Source organism: Artemia sp. Qi Xiang Cuo, chromosome 12 (genome assembly GCF_049724085.1).
Source record: "Artemia sp. Qi Xiang Cuo chromosome 12, ASM4972408v1, whole genome shotgun sequence".
NCBI classification, from domain to species: domain Eukaryota; kingdom Metazoa; phylum Arthropoda; class Branchiopoda; order Anostraca; family Artemiidae; genus Artemia; species Artemia sp. Qi Xiang Cuo.
The window spans coordinates 34708799-34724111 of NC_142805.1; the positions used below are offsets into that span (position 1 = coordinate 34708799).

The 15313-nt window shown below is 35.8% G+C and overlaps 1 protein-coding gene across 2 annotated transcripts in view; it reads right to left on the reverse strand.

Moving 5' to 3' along the window:
- LOC148946053 (uncharacterized) overlaps window positions 1-15313 on the reverse strand; it is a 349628-nt gene that overhangs the window by 265638 nt on the left and 68677 nt on the right. The window lies entirely within an intron of this gene.

Consider the following 15313-nt stretch of genomic DNA (forward strand, 5'->3'; position numbering starts at 1 on the left):
CAATTAATGTATTTAATATGGATCCCTACACGTCACAGTACAAATCCTATTTTCTGCCCTTGGACTTTCTTGGAAAAATTCAAAGTGTCAACAATAACTAAATTATTGTTAATAGCAGTCCATCGACTGTGTTGACGGGTCATTGGCTGTGCATCTTTCAAACAATGAAGACTATTTAATTTTTTGATCCTCTTGGTCTACCCTATACATTCTACACACCTCACATCAGCAACTATATTGAGAGCAGTGGGAAAGCTATTATTCAAAATCGAAAGAGGGTGCAGGATCTGACAACTAAAAGCTGCGGCTTCCATGCACTACTATTTTTTGTGTTCCGATGTCGCGGCTATACTTACGAGCAGTTTCTCCACATTTGTGTTGACAATCCACGTCTGAACGACATCCTAGGGGAAAATATCCTCTCATACCTGTATAGTATAAATTTCAGTGCCCTAAGAGTAAAGTGCTTAAAAAATGTTTGTAAATTTGTTTATTAATAAAATGCATATATATATACAACAATGTCTTTAAATCTTCACTTTAGATTTCTTCTTCTTCTTCGATGTATAGGCAACTGTCGTGAACCACTAATGTCGGTAAATCATTTGGATTAACTGTATATTGATCTTGATTGACTGAAAAGTCAGGGTCAAATTTTCTACAGTATAATGTAACTTCACTCTTTTCATATCTCTTTGTATAGTCAATGATACTATTTGCATTCATATTATGAAATTCACGAGTTTCAATCTGACTATTTGAAGCAATATCACATACAGTGTTTTCAAATGGTGAATCACATTCGGTAACTGCCAAATAAAAATCACTTGGTTTATAGTCATAATAGACAGTGTCGTCACAACGATGACGTAGAAACCAAATGGTCTTGTTAGCCCAACAGTTGAATCGTAGACCAGATTCTTCCTCCCAGAATAATTTAAATCCACGACGATACCAATCTCGTAGAAATAAACTAAAATCACGTTTGGGATTCTTTCCAATCAAAGCGGGGTAAGTATTCTCCCACTGATCACATTTATCATAGTGACAATTGGAGCACAGATGTCCTCTAGAATGAGACTTACGATTGTCCTCAAGACATAAATTACATCCTTTAATTCGTACTGCATAGACTCTATGTAATTTACAAGGATTACATAATTTGCACTTTTCACTATAGTCATCAATAATTGTACAATTCTCACATTGAGTGCAACTGCCAAGAGTGTACATGCATAATGGACATGTATAGAACATTTTTTTTTTGGTTTCCAATGTCACTTGTCTCTCTCACAGCTAAAACGAAACTGATTGTTCCTGCCGACGGATAAATTCAGGGTGGAGGAATGAGAGAGGAGTAACTCTGTGACGTCACCTCTTTTGAATGGTGGAGGGGAGTCATCTACATTGAATTCATTGGCAATATTTTCAAAAGTGTATCCACGATATGATTCTGCTTTGTTCCAATTAATATATCAATAAATTGAGAATAAGCATTTGAGTCACATCGACAAAGCTTCATACAATGGTCCAATGGGGGAGAATCAGTTTTCATTATATTGTCAAGTGTTCCCCGAGAGAATATCCTGAGTTGAAGAGTTAACTCGAGAAAATCGTCATCCAAAATCAAATGTTTTTCCATAAACACTATATTCGAACTAATTCTCTCTTTCTCAAATTTATTCATTTTTCAATTCTTTCACTCTGACAGCTGACTCTAGACTGACCATGATTCATTAGACCTAGCCTTCTAACCTGACCAGAAAAGAAAGGGACCATTTTCGATTTTAAAACAATTTTATTGAATAATTACAACAACAAAAATACTAAGCATGTACAATTAGTGATACAGTTTATTGTCTTCAATATGTTTCACTAATGCACTAAAAACACATTGAAGTCTATTCACATGTGCTATATCAACTTTTGCAACGAAACATAATTGATCCTCCATTTTAAATTTTCTCAAGGATATCACATGTCTTGCATATACTTCATCCCATTCCAGACAAAGCCGTGATCCTCTCGTGATTTCCACCGCAACGTTTGGTGCTCTTGTATTATTGCCATCAACTCCACTATCAACTTCTAATAGGGTAAACAGTCCACTCGTCATCATCAACACAAATATATATCCAAATGAGTAAAGCCAAACTGTTCTTCTCATTCCTTTGAATTCTATTCACAGACTAATAAAAAAAACTATAGCAAAAATCCTTTCCTTATATTCTCTACAATTCTCTCCCACTAATATGTATTCAGCCCTCTGATTGGCTTAGAAGGAGAAACGTGATCTTGTTTGCCTTTATCGGATCAATAAAATTACCAGTCAATTACGCAATCAAGTTCTCGGAAAATCACTTCCCCTTTGATTACCCAATAAATTTCTCAGAAATCCATTTCCCCTAGGGAGTCTATGTCCATATATGGTTTGGGATCAGAGTCAGACTCAATTGTAGATGGCAGCACATGTGTTCGTACGGGAGTACTAGGGTCCCTTCTACTAAAATCTATTTATTCATTTATATTATTACTTGTTGTATGTTTTCGCTATGATTGTTTATTTAATTTCTGTTCGTTTTGGGTTTCATTTATTCTTTAATAGTAATTTCTGGTCGTTTTGAGTTTGAATTTTAAAAGGTATTTGTATCTGTTGAGCTTAAGTTTAAAATAGCCTTTACTTTTCTTTGAAAAACTTATTTTTTGGAAAGTTTTTTTTTAAATTAATTTTAAGAAAAACCGAAATAATAGTTACCATTTCTGAGTCAGTGACAGATCGTAATTTTTTTAACTAGGCAGTTTTTTTCAAAACGCGGTTCTTAACTTTTGGTTACTATGGGCTATGGTTCGCTCTTTACTAGGTTGCAGCTGCCACTGCAACCATGATTTGGAATTTGCTGATGGTGAACTTTTTCAAACAGTTCGTGGTAACGAACTGTATAGTAAGAGCGACTTGTCTCAATAGAAACCGAAACTCTAAAAAACGGTTTAATTTCATAAAGTTTAATGTTAGGCCTACCCATCAAAAGTTACGAGTCTGAGAAAATTCGCCTTATTTTTGCAAAAAGGGGAAAACAACCCCTAAAAGTAATAGAATCTTACCGAAAATCAGACTATCAAATTCAGTGTATCAGAGAACCTTACTGGTAAGGTTTCAAGCTCTTATCTGCAGAAATGTGGAATTTTGTATTCTCTGCCAGAAGAAAAGTCACGGATGCGTGTTTATTTGTTTGTTTGTTTGTTTTTTCCCCGGGGTGATCGTATCGACCTAGTAGTCCTAGAATGTCGCGAAAGGGCCATTTAAACGGATATTAAAATTTCTAGTGCCTTTTCTAATCAAACACAACAAAATAAAATAGAATCACTTTTTACAAGAAAAACTGCCTTTTTGATGTCTTTTCATACTGTAGCTGTTCAAAGACATTTGATTTTTGAAGCAATTATAGGAAGGAAGGACAAATATATGAGCAGTACCTTTTATATGAGGTACTAAATATTTGTCAAAGATACAGGCGATAGAAAAACGCCCAATAACAATACGCCCATACCGATACGCACGATATCGATACCTCCCATACCAATGCAGCGTACATCCCTTTCCCAAGGCACTATGGAAGGTCATATCATCACTAAGATCATAGATATTGGAACTTTGAACTATGATGAAAAAAAAAGAACTTTCTCAAAATTTGTATTGGATGACATTGGGGGGATGGGGGCTAGTTGCCCTCCAATCTTATTGGTCACTTAAAAAGGACACTTAGAAAATTTAATTCCCGTTTGAATGACCTATTACAAATCTCTCTATGATGCTCTATCCACCCCCTAGCCCTGCTAGAAAAAAAAGAATAAAAAATGGGAGACAGATCAGTGCTGTCGATGCAAAAAAGCGATTTTCTTTGCTGTTCAAGGAGGGGGACTGTAATTTTCCTGTACAAAGTTTTCCACCATGCTGATTCCAATGGCACACTTTTCATTTTGATCTGATGTCATTTCCGAAAGGTTTCAGGCTCTTTTTAGCATCACCATAAATTCCTTTACGCAATACACTTTTACTTTTAAGACAAACCGAACTAACGGTTACTATTCCTGAATCAGTATTAGATGGAAATTTGTTCACTAGGTAGCTTTTTTCGAAGCACGGTTTTTAACTTTTGGTTACTTTGAGCTGTGGTTCGCTCTTTAGTAGGTTTCAGCTACCGCTGCAACCATAATGTGGATAACCTGTATTTGAAAAGCTGACTACGGTAACTCTTAACCAATTCTTTTTTCCTACAGCGCCAAAAAATTACGACTAACCGCGATAACTTGAGCGATTTTTAGCTTGATTTTTTTTCCGATAAATTCTGCATAAGAAAGGCATTACGTCCGTTTTACATTTTCTTTTAGTATTTCTAAAAAAAAATATTTATACCAAAATATTCGAATTCGTCAATTTGTTGTTTGTTTTGGTTCCCATAGTCTCCAAAGAAAGAGTTTCACATAAAGCCTAGTATTTATTATTGAGAAACATTCAGACATTTTTTAGTGTGCGATTTTTGCAGGGGAGTATTTTCTAAGGTAAGAGTTTTCCATGGGAAGAAAAATTTTTGGGTTTTTCAAGGAGAAATTTTACAAGGGGGGGGGGTATTTCCTAGCATCACTTGAAAACTGTCACAAATTAAATAAAAAAAATTTTTCAACTGGAAGTAAAGTGTAAAGAGTAACATTAAAACTTAAAACGAACGGAAATTTTTCTGTATATGCGGGGCGCTTCCCAGCCCAGAAAGAAATAGATCAAGGCAGTGCCGCTTCTTCGTTAAATTTCAATTAAAACGGGCAAAGATTAATTTTAAAAAGCAAAGTTTTTTTGACGGAAGTAAATCGTGAAGTTTAAACTTAAAACGAACAAAAATTATTTCAAACAGTTTATTTAACATATATCGATAAAATTGGTACAGATAAACAAACTGATAGTATTTCATTATGTTTGTATGATTATAGAAAACTAGCGCTATCTCAGGAATGACATAAGAGTATTTAGTTGGGAATTTCAAAAAATGATGAGAGGGAAAATCAATTAGCCACAAGGAAATATATGGATGCTGATACTGTTACTACCACAACTACTAATAATACGAATACTGCTACTGCTACTTCTATTACTATTGGAACTCTTAGCACCACCACTACTACCACTGCTTCTACAACTACTATTTTTATCACGACTACTACTAAGGCTGAGGATATTAAGGTGATATTTCCAAAACATGTTAAGGAAGAAATTGGACTAAATCAAAACACACTATGAACCTACCGGTTGTTAAAAGGGCACACCAGCAATATCTTAGGAACGGCTTAGCGTATTAAGCTGGAACTTCCAGGGCCTAATGAGGGGGATGCTCAACTGACCAAAATGTAATATATGCACACTAACACTGCTATTAATACTACTGCTACTACTGTTACTACCATTACTAGTACAGCTACTACTATTCCTGCTACAACTATTTTAGTAGCAATAGCATTCACAGTGTGCCTTTTCGGTTCAGTTGAAAATCCTCCTTAACCAACGCTGAAAATTTTGCTGCAGAATTCTTATCTTTAGTACTACTACTACTAGTACTATCACTAGTACTACGACTAGTAGTAGTCATAGTAGTAGCAGTGGTAGTAGTATTGTTTGTAGAAGTAGCAATAGTTACAGTAGTTTGTGTAGTAGCAGTAATAGCTGTATAAGTTAGCCGTACCAGTAGTAGTAATTATAGTATCAGTAGTAACAGTAATAGTATGCGCATAGTGTCTCTTGTTAGTTCAAACTCCGCCTCAACACCCTGAAAGTTTCATTTTGATGCTCTAAGCCCTAATCCCTTCCCCTTTAAGCCCTAATCCCTTTCGCCTTTTTGACCATCTACATTCTAGTTGTGTGTTTTGATTTAGTTCAACATCCGGCTAAACATTCCATGAAAGATTTATCTTGATACCTTTAGCTTCAGTAGTAGCAGTAGTTTTAGCAGAAGCATTAGTACCAGGATGCATATAGCACCTTTTTTTCAATATCCCTGTTAGCCAACGCAGAAAGTTTCAGCCTAATACCCTAAACAGTTCCTGGGATATTGCTGATACGTTCTTTTGATAGCCGGAATTTTACAACCAGGATATTGCTGATACGTCCTATTGACAACATGAATGCACATAATGTGTTTCGATTTGTGCAACATCCTTTGAATATTCCCTGAAATTGTCACCTTAATATCCTTAGCTTTATCAGTAGTAGTAATAGCAGTAGTAATAGAATTAGCAGTCGTATAATGAGGAGTAGTGTAGTAATAGTAGAAGAAGTAGCAATAGAAGTAGTAGTAGTAGCATGAAAATACTGCCTTTTGGTTTGTTCAACATACCCCACAACAAGCCGTCTAAGTTTCAACTTCATACTCCAAGCCGTTCGCAAGTTATTGTTGATACACCTTTTTGACATCCTGTATGCTCACAGTATGTTTTGATTTAGTTCAAGTTTCCCCTCAATATCCCCTGAAAATTTCACCTTCATACCCTTAGTCCTAGTGGCCATAGTAGTCAGAGTAGTACTAGTAGGATTATTAGTAGTACTAGTAGTAGTAACAGTAGTAGCAGGCGCAGTATACAAAGCTTGTATACTGTGGCGCAGTGTACTAATGCCTATTGGTCAGTTGAGCATCGCCCTCATCATGCCCTTTAAGATTATACTTCCAAGCCGTTCCTAAGATACTGCTGATACCAACCAAAAATACCTTTTGACAACCAAAAATCATAATGAACATAAACCAATTATAATTACTTTTCCGAATATTGACTGATTGCTAATGATTATTTACTAGCTATGATCACATAAAACTTACTTATTACTTTAAAAAAATATCCTAATGCTAAAAATGTTAGATTTTATATATATTAAGCTTTTACTTCAAATGCTCAATACAGTGCAGAAAAAATGAAAAACTACGTATAATAACTACATTTATAAGAGGTTAAAATATACTCTAACCATGAAAAAATGCTCAAATGAGTAGTTTGTCATATTCTTCTCATTTGGGGCACGATGCTAAATAATCCCCTAAAAGAGCAGAGGCCAAATATTGAGACTATAGTGTTGGAGGCGGAAGAAGCACAAGGGTCCCACTTTGTGCCATCTAATCAATTAGATTAAAGCCCTTGCATGACCCTGATTTCAAAATGGTTACGGAATGCCATTGTGAAATATCTATTTTTCGTGTTTTGATCTTGGACCGTCTTCATACCTTTGGTACCCTCAAAGTTGTAACAAGCAGTTTCTAAAATTCTTAAATGCCTAATGTGATGGAAATTAAACATCACTCATCAAACATTCTTCTTTTTTTTTCTTTTTTTTTAATTTAAACGGTAAAACTATCTTTATGTTTTTTACGGATAAACATTTAATCATTTAGGACCATTCCTGATATATTTCTCAAATAACCGTAAGTAGGAAAAAAGTAAAACATGTTTATAAGGACAATCGTATGTCTTAATTTTTCTTATTGATTATATTTAGTTTTTATGAATATTTCCTAAATCATTTCTGACTGATCACGAATTAAAAGATTCAAAACATGTGTTTGTGAGCAAATTCAGGTACAGGGCAAACTGGAGTGGATTGGGACCAAGAAGCTTTGTATCTTCCATCACACTGATTAAAAGTTTTTGTATGTCTCTGATTTTAACAAAATGTGGCATGACAACTTTGAAATTAAAAAATATAAATGATGCCTCTGTTTTAAGTTACAACTTGAATAATTCTTGGCCATCGCACCCAGAGACTGCATTGATTTCTCAAGTTTCTGTGGGAATCCGTTTTAGTTGATTAGGCAAGAAAAGACAAAAGAGAAAGAAATTTGTGCATGGGAGGCACATCACTCTTTACAAAGTCTACGCTAGTGACTATGGGTTCCAATTCCTAAACGTGCTCCTATAATTCTGGTGAAGGGCGTAAAAAAGATTTGAGCAGCCTTAAAACATAATAATTGTGTATTGTAGGGGTACAATTTCAATAAACAAAGCTTCTTGAGTGTAAAATAGTCCTTCGAAGCTAAGAAATCTTCAAGCATTTTCTTTTTCTTTTGGATCCCTTTTATTCTACTTCCTATTGTTAAGAAGTCTTAAATTCTGCATTTTATTACCCTATCAGCCTTTGGCCAAATGCCGCAAGTTTTACTAGCCCAAGTCTTATTAAGTGCTCTTGAAAGGATTTAGAGGGGTAATATTTTAGTATCTCTAACAAAGAAAAGTTTGTGGTTCGAGAGCCAAAATATCTTACAAAAAAAAATAATCCTACTTACCTGTTAGGAAAAATCCATTCAACGTAATAACTTCCATCTAATTCTCAGCTCAAATTATATGAAGTAATCTTATACCAACACCAATTTCAACTGTATTTGTGGGGTTACAAATGGAAAATATTTTCTATAACAAACTTCAAAGAATAATATTGGCTGCATATAATTTTACTTCTTTTTTTCTTTTTCTTTTTGTTCAAGAGAGATTTATGGACTTTAATGATGATGATATATTTTCATCTTGACAGATTCTAATAAAATTAAATAAAAACTGCACAAAATCAAACTATAAGCAAGCCACTTGGATCATGTTTAAAGCCATGACTAATTACAAATTCTGCTAATTCCTACCGTTGAACCATTACAAAGATCGAAAAGTTCAAGCATCGAGGATCAGTCATAGAAATTAATGGGTGATGTTGTAGAGTCCAGATAGCAATATCCTCTTCATTTTATTATCAAATTTGCAAAAGGATTTGGAAAAGGAAGGGATTTGCTCTAATCTCCATTCTATCCCACTTTATCAATACTATTCCACAGATCCACTATGTCCAGAAGCCCATTTTTGTTCTCCCCTAAAGCCACAAATTCCATCGGAGTTTTTTCAACCTATACAATTAGTAATAATAATAATGATTTATTTAACCACCATCTACAAAAAAGTCTAGTGGAGCAAAAAATAAAAATAAAAAGGCAACTAAGCACACCAAGAAAAAAAAAACACAGACTATCATTGAAGAAAGTCGTCATCAATATAGTGTTTCTTTTATCAAAGACTTCTCAAGAAATTTTGACCAGGTTCAATCAGAATCGTTAATCCAAAGTTTTCGAGACGAAAATTTTGGTGCTGTAATAAACATCGGAAATAAGGAATAAAAAACTGATAGGAATAATAAACAAAATAAACATAGGTATCTTTTGTGTCCAAAAAAGCGCTTCTTGTTTTTATCGGTTTCTCTCTCCGAAATTATGGGGAATGGGTAAATAAGAGGGTAAATAATATGAGGTTTGTACACTGAGTGATAAATTCAAGCAAGCAATTTCCTGTAGTACCGCCCCCGATTAAGCGCAATAAACCGTATGCACAATGAATGGTGGTAGTTACACACTTCAAAATGATTGGCATAGTTTGGTTGGTCATTTTTTATTTCATTATGCCAAGATATTTCAAGTCTGAGACTCCAGGAACAGCATGATTTCTAAGGGTAACATTGTCACTTCTTGCTGCGTTGAATGTTTGAAACTTATACTTGTCGATATAAATGGAAAGTCCGATAGACAGAAAATCACTTTGCAGTTGGTTCAGGTTATCTTTTAAGTATGCTTTCCATCTGCTGAGAAGAAAAAATAGCAGATAAGTCTTGTATGGCCTTGTAAACTAAGTCTGTGCCGTGAAGTAAAGAAATGATGAGACGTGGTCCAGATTCTTGGAGATAGCATGTTTGAAAACAACATGGATAACAACCCTACTTTGCCTCAAATCTTCTTCTAATATTAGTTTGTTTTAATACCATGCCTCTTTATTTGGCAAACACTATCGAATAGACATACAAAAATTTATTTGTCGTACTCACACCACTGTGGAATAGAGAGTTCATAGCTCGCATGTGATTGACGCTATCGGACACCTCCAATGCGTCTCCTGCAAAAACATAAAGAGCTGACTTGTTTCTTTCCGACTGTATTGCCACTTATACCGCATTTAGCGGTATAATACCGCCATTTGGAGAGAAATGCCGCACTTTTTTTTTATTATACCGCATACCGCAATTATATCGCGAAATGACTTTGATCAGCGTGCTTGTACTGCAAAATAACTTTTATCACAAAATTTATCCTAAGTAATGTCACCGCACGGGGAAATGGACAAATGTTTGTTCTCTACTTCTAATGACATACGGCTGGATAAGTTACTGCGGAAATCCCGAAAATTCAAACTAGTAATTAACGTGCTTTTAACAGCAAATATTTTACACATCGGTCAGGTGGCAGAATGAAAGCAATTTTCAACCATAGGTGTACAGACACTGCAAAGCAGAGCGAATACTATATTAGAATTTAGTAAATAAGTAGTCCCAGGCCATCCTATCTTGCTTCTTTTGGGCATTACCTTTCCACTTTTACAGTCAAATAGACTAAACAGTATGCAGTAAAAGAAGTTCCTGTAAATATGTGTGAAATTCAGAATGCAGAACTATGGTTAAGAAATAAAAACACTATTTCATTTAGAACTTAATACTGCATTTAAATATAGCCTAACATTCATTTCCTGTAGAACATGCATTCCAAAATTTAGAAAAATTATATATTTTTTAATTTTTACCTGATTTCTTATTGCATATCATTCATTCAAATCAAATATGAATGCAAAGTTGCTGTCCAGAGGAAGCAGGTTATAAACCACTTATTCCTTTTTGTAGCCTAGGCTGTTTCATTGGTTCCATTGGGCAGCCCATCTGTAACCTTAATTGTCAGTGGTTAATGAAAATATATGGATTGCTTCGTCTTCTCAGACTCTGCCCCTTGTTCATCACTTTTTTCAAAAACGAAAAGGAGACCACAATTGAAGCGCTTGTCTCATTTCTTGTTGAACATGATATACCCTATTCGGTCACTGACAACTTGCTGAAGTTCGTGAAGCGTATGCCATGGCCGAATTTGCTGACCCATGCTAGTCTGATTGGAATAAAAGCAACCAGCATTGCTAACAGGCTCTGGCATTTCATCTTCATGAAAAGCTTCTTGTCAATCTAAAAAAAACTAACCTTTTCTGAGTGGATATTGACTAGACAATAGATCAGTCTGTAGCCAAACAACTCTGTGTCAGTTTCTGTAATGTCATAATGGATTTACTGGTAGATTCACTTGCTCTGTTAGAGTGTAATCATGGATCACTATCTATTATTTTCATTCAGTTGGTTAGAGGGACGGAATATGTTAAGAAGACGGGCGTAGCTGTCATTAATATGCCCTGGTTGCAAGTCATAATTGTAAAAATAACTAAGAATCTCGAAGATTTATGCAAAAAAATTTGCAATTACTTTTAACACAGTGCAAAATGACAAGATGCATTTAGGAATAAATATATCTGAGTCTTCACTCAGGTGGAACAACACATATTCCTTGCCTTGGCTTCCACCTGTTGGCTTTCATTTGAAAACTCGAAAAGGCGTATTCTTGAGTTGTGGGATACTCACACGTTGTATTGGGACTCTTGTTATTAAAGATCCCTCACATGAGAACATCAAACCAATTCTAGATCGTTTTTGCTGCTCTGAAAAGATGAATGACTTTCTCTATTTACTGACCCCTCTAGTTACAAGCTAAGAGTTCCTAGTCATCAGTAATTATTTTAGTACTATACCTCTGGCATAAGGAATAAGGCAAAATTGGACCAGGAATGGTAGTTCATATCGAGTGTAACTTTATCTGAAGGATTGAATCTTGAAAATTTGGACGACTCTGTCATAGTGGTGTATTAGTGCCAAATCCTCACACTAAAATCTGCAACTGGAGCAGTAATGTTGATAAACGTTTCAAAATTGATACAATACTTTTTTCATTGCCAATATCAAACGTCAATGCTGAGCGCCTTTTTGTTTTTTAGAGGAAGTCAAAACAGGCATGCAAATTCATCTTAGTTCAGTAAAACGTCAGAAAAATCATCTTAGTTCAATAAAACGTCAGCAAATTATCTTAGTTCACTAAAACGTCATCAGATTTATTTGCTAACTCTTTCGTTGACATTAATAACAAATGGTCTGAACCGTCAGCAAAAAGGAAGGTCAAGCCATGGCAAGGGGGGCTAGAACTGAGACTTGTTAAACGTGTACTTCAAGTGGACGGTAAAGCAACCTCAAGTGACAGCACTGCTGTGAATCAAAATTATTTGTATAGTGCGGCCAATGTAGGTCTTGACGAGTATGACCACGCTGTCTGATACCAAATGACCTTTGTCTGCCTATGTGAATGATTCCTTTCAACGTTTTAGTATCTTGAATATGATAATTCTCACTAAAATCTAGTCGTGATCATAGTAACGCTCTTTTGCTATCCATTTCGTTTTCTATTTCTCTCTTTTTCCAGACAATGCCACATCTCAGGGTCATTATGCATTATTTCTCCCATAAAAGCTGCAAGAGTTACTTTTGGTATAAAAAAATGGCCTTAAGGTAACCACAAACCCCGTAAGTGCACATGAAGCTAGATGCAATATTTTCAAGCCTAGTTCTCGCCTCCAAATACCTTCAACAGTTGATTTCGATCAATCATTTTAACTAGGGTTTGTCCCGGTGATGGAGTCAAGCTTCGGTGAAGAAAATGGGGGGGGGGGCTCAGGAAATAAAGTTTCAAACAGTTATGTCTTGGGCACTTATGTATCTTCCTTTCTTTGGGGCCAGGGAAGGATTAAAAATATGCTGACAAATCAAAAACCGAACCATGCTAATGATTTTTTAAAGCAAATAAATAATATGCTCTCTCGAAAATTTAATAATTGTAAAAAAGTATCGCTACAAACTTTATCCTTATTTAAATTATTTTTTTCGAAATTTAAAGGAAGTAAGTTGTGTAAATACTACTTCTGTAGCGCAAAGCGTCAAAAATTAAAAAGGGGGGGAAAATGAGCATCTGGTCCAAGAACGTCGTTAGGCATATTTGCTGAGCCAATAAAAACTTTTCAATCTAGCATTCTCGTCTTTTGGAGTGCGTCCAACTATCTACTCTCTTAAAAAAATGGGGCGGGCTGGCACTGAAGTGTAGACTGGCACATGTGTCTCTTTTTCTCGTTTTCAAGGCCGGTATATCAGAGGATCCAAAAATACAAAAAAAATGGGAAAAAAACGACATTATTCATAGTATTTCTCGAGAATGCACCGAAAATGAAATAAATATTGATAAATAAACTTTTAATCTAGTTTAAAACAGAAAAAAAGGAGGTTATCCACCTTCCAATTTTCTAGAGAACGGGTGGTCTGGTCAAGCCATTAGTGAGGAAGAACGAGTGGGAGTGCCAGAAAGTGGGAAAAAGATATGAATTTATCATTGGAGACTATTTTTCTCTCTTTATATGGGATGGGTATCTGGGGGATGTCTCTCTTCATTTTTGTTCTACCTTTCCTGTTCAAAGTCCATGGCAAAATCCACCGCTTAAAAAATAATATCTATTTGCTAGAAAAGTAGCAGGGAATTAATTGCTTTTAAAAAGTAAGTTTTTTGTTGAAGACCACGTACCGTATTTGCATTACTTACTTACTTAGGTCCTCCTGAGCTATCTGGGGTACATAGGGCATCGACGAAGCGTCGGTAAACGTTACGTATTGGCGCTGCGGAGAGTACATCCTCCCACTGGGGTTGTAGTGATGTGTGAACACTGCGTAGATCACGATCGTACGTGCGTCTGAGCGTGTTTCTCGGTCTTCCCCTCCGTCGACGCCCATGCGGCTGCCATTGTTGAACCTGGTTCGGGATTCTTGAGTCCTCCATCTAAAAGACTTGGCCAAGATAGCTCCATCTCTTCTTCTTAATCATTTCAGTAATTAGCGGCTGGCCAGTTCTTCTGTGGACCTTAATGTTGCTGACTCTTTGACGCCAACTGATATTTAGCACGCGTCTCAAGCACATATTTTTGAAAGCTGTGAGTCTTTTCTCTGTCCCAACATCTAGTTTCCAGTACTCACTGGCATACAATAGCACGGCATACAATATACCATAAGTTTTACCATGTTTCGGTAGATAGGATACCGCAAAAACACCGCTTTTTTCATCGACCGGCACCGCTTTTCGGTATCTGTCAAGTGGCAACACTGCTTTCCGAGTCCACTGGCAAATTTACCAGAAGTCTATAAGCCTCTGGGCAACCAACACATGTTTAGAATCTAGGTCGATTATATCCAAAACGGAAATTTTCTAGCCCGGGAAATTCATTAGAATTTGAAATTAGTCAAACGTAGACCTTCAAAAGCAACGTAACACAAACCCGTCCAATATTCAGCAATTTGGCAATTTTTGAGCACCAATCTCTATTTCTAGCCATTTACAGTATGTTGATGTGAATATCTAAACATTAAAAATTTATTCAATTAATCGTACTTTTAAATTGTTAATGTAACACACTTAGGCCTACATGCAACAGTATCCTACAAGGATACCATAGGCGCAAAAGGTTTCTATGCTACCCAGATGGTCAAAAAGGACTATCTCGCAAAGCATCTGTTCCGTGTCCCAGCCTCCACACACGATGCTTATCCTTCACATTTTCTTTCATATTTTTTTTACCAATTTTTTGTCGTTTTTTTTTTATTTTATTTTAGTAGCCGTTCCACCAGGCATAATGGAAACACCTACCTGTCATATACCAGCCATCCAGATGGGGTTGATGTAAAAGGCCCGTTGGGAGTAGGCTATGTCAATCCATGACATTCGATATTTTTTTCCATTTTACCCTTGGAATTTCTAAGGCACCCCCCCCCCCTCCCAGCGATACAAACTCGTTGTTAAGACGTCTTGTGACTATCCAAAGACTTAAGCTGTAATTATTGCCATTCAAAGTGTATTTTGACCTTGGAATTCATAAACCAAATGTTAAGACAGTCTTATAGCAGTCAAAACAAGTTTGTTTGAAGTATTTTTGCTTAACAAATACATTAGTTGATTTTCCGCGTTTCAAATCAAAATACGGGATTTATGAAAGAGTCTAGGTAAATGTTAAATTTTTCCAGATTGGCTAAAGCCTTTCAAGGCTCTGACTCATTGAAGTATAATATGGTGAGAATTTTGGCAGCTTGACATTTTAGGCTAATCGGGCGGTAATTATCGCATGTTGCCTTTGGCCCCTTGTTGTGTAGTGGAACAATTGTGGCGAATACTGCGCAATATGCACCAGCTATACAACAGTTAGGAAAAGACTGTCCAATTAATTCTAACTAGTTTGGTCACACACTTAAAACACACATTAAAAAATTTATGACGGACGAGATAAAATGATGTTTTACGATATCACATCT